Raw genomic sequence first — 5,499 nt, 5'->3', positions numbered from 1 at the left:
TCTCTTTTTTTTCATGTTAGAGACTTTCTTTTAAAAAATATAACTTTAACAGTCTATTCATATTTAAGAATGGGTCAATAAAATGTTAATTGGATGCTCTGGATACGTGGACAGGCCTTATTAGCTCACATGTTTAGATTTAGATTAAGTTTAAGATACTTATTAGGAAGGTAGATGTTATCTATGTAGGTAATTTCTAGAAGCTGGGGAATGTAGGCCTTCAATTTCTATAGAGGTGATTTTTTTTTTTCCTTCAGAGATTCAGAATTCAGGAGTGAGTGTGGTGGCATAGCAACAACTATGTATACTTCCTTTCAGTTACTCCATGTTGAGGCCCTCATCTCAGTCCAATTTTCTGTCATCCCTGACATATCCTGGGCTATTCCAGAATCTGGAGGGCAGATTGGGTCTGTCCTTAACCCTTCTCCCCTACATGTTCTCTGTGCTCTGGCTTCCTCTTGCCACATTCCATCACTCCTCCATCTGCCTTCATTCTCAAGAAATTATTGAAATCAAGCCAGCTATGGCTCTTCCTCGTTTCTTTGTTGTTGTGGGTTTATGGTTTAAAATAAATTAAGTTTCCATCATTTCTGAAAGTCTTGGTATAGAAAGGGAAAAAGGTATGTGTTCATCATTCCACCATCCTTAACCAGTAACTCCCTCTTTTCTTTTGGCTTTTATGAGATCATTCTGCTTTCTCAGTTCTCCTGCTGGGCTCTTTTGCCGGCTCCTTTTCCGTACTGACAACACAATATTAGAGTTTCTGTTTACTCTGTACATTCTTTTTAGGCAATCTTATACACTGTATCATTTAAAAATGTTTATCTGCATGCTTATCGTTCCCTAATTTGTATTTCCCTCCCTGATCTAACTCTAGACTCCAGGCTCTTTATCCAATTTCCTGCTCGAATTCTCTAATTTGTCACAGATACTTCAAATGTTGGTTTCCAGTATCCCTCCTCTCCAATTTCTTTCCCCTACTCAGTCTTCCCTATCTTGGTTAAGGGCTTTTTCCATCTGCAGGACTGTTCTCTATATCTGTATGGCTAGTTTCTTCTCATCCTTAGACCTTTCTTTACATGTCTCCTAGAGAAGCCTTTGGTAGTTACCCTGCATAAAATTGCTCCCTCCTTCCCACATTAATATTCTGTCTCTAGGTACTCTATTACCAGTCCTCATGGAATTTTTCAAATTTGACATTATTATGTTTTTTTTTTAATTTTATTTTTTATGTTTCTTACTAGATGGTGAGGCCCACAGTGGTAGGAACTGTGTTGTATATTTATCACTGCTTTCCAGTGCTAAATACTCCTTGATGCATAGGAGGAACTGAATAAATGTGTGTAGAGTGGATAGATACAGTTTCAAGTGAAAACTAAAATCTCAAAAAGTTTTTCTTATTTATAATCATCCAGAGATTACCTTAAAAGATCTCAAAAATACTGTAGCAACTCCTCATTGCTTATTTAATTTTTCAAACTTCATTGAAACCTAAAAATGTAGTTCAATTAAAGCATATGACTCTAATACTTATGAGCATAGTTTAGTCCAGAAAACAATATGAGTGCTTTTCAACTGGCATATATCATTTCCTGAAAGACTCTTAATCATCTATAGGCTTACTATTCCAAATAAATTTTCTTTCCATCTTCTCCTTTTATCCTTACTTGACCCAACTTTATGAAATTAACATGGCTTTTTCAATATAGGCCATGAATGTTCAGTTGAAAATGAATTATAAATCGTGACACAACCTGAGAACACAGGAATAATAAAGAGGTAAGACTCCCTGCTAAACCTAGACAGCTTTCTATATTTTGCTCTTTTAAACCTGCCAAATAAAATGTCACGAAATAGATCAGACAGATCTAGAAGATCTCACTGTCAGGAAGAGCTGTATTCATCAGGTGTATATCAATTGTCCTGCTACAGATTCTTGGCTTGATTCCCAACACCCATTTTTTCAGAGAAGAAACAGAAACACAGAACTGGTTATTCAGAGAACTAAGCCCTGAGAACTGACAGACAGAATAAGATATTATTAATGACTATGGATGCAATATTTTTCCTGGTCTAGTCATCACCACAAGAGCCTTCTATTATCTCTTGGTACTAGAAATAATCACTCGGACTAGCCTTACATATGCTATTAGCTCTCATAGGAAAAGAATATCTTAATAAGCTATAATTCTTGGTTTTAATGGAAGAATTCTTAGAAATAATCATTTTACCCATTTTTTAAAAGTAAAGTACTTACTTGGTGTAGTAATTCCTCTGGTCTCAAGGGAGGTGTAAAGGGAAGTAGGAAGGCCCAGCACAGGGGGTCAATGGTTGCCAGGAGAGGTGACTAGCACAGAACCACAAGTGGGGAGGAAGCTGCACTAATTAACTGGATCTGGCTCTATAGCTTCATTGGTCTCTGAAGCCCAGGATGACACCTGCCTCCCTTAGTGTAATCTGGCTAAGCTTAGAATTGCTTCCTAATGAGGAGAATGAACCAGTTTGAGCTTTGAAGTCCGACCACCTAGATTCAAATACCACCTCTGCCACTTCCTGGCTATGTGACTTTAACAAGTCACTTAGCCTCTGTGAGTTTCCATTTTCTCATCTGAAAATGTGCATAAAATTGGAACTTCTCTCTGTGGATTTTTTTAAGGATTAAATGAAAATGTTCTTAGAATTATAATGATATGAAATGAGTGCTCAGTAAATGATTACTGTTAGTTGCTGAGGCCATTGCAGCTAAATCAATAGTTCATCCCCTTCTCTCAGAAACTACCTCATCTTGTTTGGGTTTGTATGTCCACTCCTGCAAGCCCCATGTATTTTGGGTGAAGCTCTACACACCTCTGGATCAATATCCCTCTGGCTCTAGATGTAGGGCTCCTGGCTCAGGCCTAAACTAATCAGCATTGCCCCACCTCCTGGCCATGGTTTCTGGTTCTAAGGTAGGTTTGTGATCTAATTCAATCCAGTGAGACTTGAGATGATCACTGGGACTTCTAGGAAAAGAAGCTTCCTTGCTTTCATGATAGAGGTTTCAGAAAGGAACTGGCATCATCATCATCACCATCATTGCTATTACTATTATTATCATTGTGAATGATAATTCTAGGTTTTCTGAAAGGTCCTGACATTGGCCTTTTATCACCTGTGAGCCTGCTATGGAGGGAGGAGTCAGCACTTCACACAAAACAGACCAAAGGGATTTACTGCACTTTTCCATGAGCATAGGGAGCAGGGACAAGTTTAGAATATCCATAGGATTCCTCACAGGTTAGACCCTCTGTGATCAGGGCCAAAGAGCTAAGAAACTTGGGATCTAGTGTGGTGTCTCAAGAGCCTTTGAAAATGCCTCATGAATTTTTTATTGCAAGAAGGCAGAAAGTTATGTGATATCAACAATCCTGACAAAGTGAAGTCCCTGTCTTATATCCAATAACATAGAACAGGGAGATATTTTAATAGATTTTTTCAAATTTCTAGTAGCAAAAGCAATGGCACTTTGGAGAATACTGCAGTTGTGGAACTTAACTACTTGAAGCCCAGTTATGAAGTACTAATGCAGACACCAGCGGTCTATGGCTTGTGAGCCAATTATGACACACAGTTTTCATGGTCAGGGGGAATCACTTACCACTTTCTCCCTCTTTACCCTGGAACCAAAATTACCTCTGGTTGAGAGAACTACTATAGGGAATTAAACACAGTAGCTGACAAATGTCATCAGCTCATGTTAACAGTTATGTTTATCTACCTTTGGGAGACAACCCTGGCATGCAAATTTTCAATGCTTGCCAACTTTTATAGCAAAACATAGTAAAACTAACTGACATTATATTTTGTTTTCCCACTTGGTTCCCTGTAATGCTTATATTTTTCTTTAGCTTAACCAAGTGGTACCCAGGCCCAATGTTTGTTCTTGATTAAGCAAGCAGAGACATCAAATTATAATTCATTGGCAGAAATGAAGACCTCAAAAAAGGCATTTAATCATATAGATAACAAGAAATGGAAGGGAAAGAATGTAACTAAGCTTGATTCTAAACAGCCTTTTGAAATGCTTCATGAATTTTTAACTGCAAGAGGGCAGGAGCTTGTCTTTATGACTCAGCTGAAGGATGGTTCCTCATAACCCACTGGTTTCATTGGAAATTCAGAAAAAAGAATGTTACCTACTAAATCATCAATAGCACTGGTTATAACACCTTGAGTCTCTCTTGAAGACTTGGTTCTGGCATATAAATCTGTAACAAGCCCCAGATTCAGGGAAAGAACCACGTTAAATACCAGTAGAAAGTACCCCCAACCAGCACCACCCACAGCTTTGTCAAGGGGAGGGCCCTCCATGGGTCTGATTTCTGAGCGATACAGCTCAAATAAAAAAATCTTGGCTCATTGATTTCTATAGCCAGGGTGATCTGACAAAAGGTGGATCAAATGACAGGATGTGTGGGCAATGTAACATATATGTAGTCTATCATAGAATAGATTGAGTACTTACCTCCAAGGAGTTTATAGCCTAAATACTATGTATGATTAAATCAGTGTGGGAACACATAGCACACTGATGAGCCAAGAAAGCCAGATGAGGAATCAGGATGAATCATTCTTCAGTGATCAATATCATTCCAACTTACTTCTAAACTTGGCCCTCAGAGACAGCTAAGCTACACAAGAACAGTGCAAGGTTAATGCCCAGGAAGGCTGAGTTCTGCTTCCACCTCTACATTTTGTAGCAGGAATAAATATTAACAATATGTAGGTTTAAAAAATACTATGTTGGAAAATAAGAAGAATCTCCCCAAGCTTAATTCTACTTGTGATGGTGGCAAATCATCCTTGATCTCATTTGGGGGAGATGCCTCTACCTTGCTAGGGTTAGATTATGGTCTCGGTTGACTTGTAAATTCAGAATATAGGGGAAGGATACTATTGGGTTCACCTTGGCCATGTTCTCTGGGAAATGCACAGTGTGAGCATAGGGAACGTTTCCAAGGTTGTGAGGTGCTTCAAGACCCATATCTGGTTTCCTGAGACACAACACATAGTCAATCTAAGGTAGGATGTATATGTGTCCCAGAGAGCTATGAATGAGCATGGCACTAGTCCCCACTCCCTGTGGAATGGCCTAAGTACTGACCCCTTCAGCTCTAAGGACATTGTAATGCCTCTCTCCTCCTCAAATTGATCCAATTTTGCTTTCCCTACACTTTGGAACCATCTTCCTCTTTCAGACACTTTGCTGCCATTGTTTCCATGAGTTTACACATGGAGACTGAGTTTACCTGCCAGGCACCTGGAAACTTCTGCTTTTGGTTCTACAACACAAGAGTCTGTTAGTCACGTAGACAAAAGACTGAGCCAACTTTTCAGGATAGGAAAGGAAAATGTATCAACAACAACGAGAATGAAACATGAATTAAGTTATCTATAGGTGGTCGTGCCACACATTGATGTGGGTGGCACAAGAAATTCAATGATCTGTTCCATTTCCAT

Source organism: Leopardus geoffroyi, chromosome A1, assembly GCF_018350155.1.
Source record: "Leopardus geoffroyi isolate Oge1 chromosome A1, O.geoffroyi_Oge1_pat1.0, whole genome shotgun sequence".
NCBI lineage: Eukaryota > Metazoa > Chordata > Mammalia > Carnivora > Felidae > Leopardus > Leopardus geoffroyi.
Note: the sequence above shows the minus strand (reverse complement) of the source record.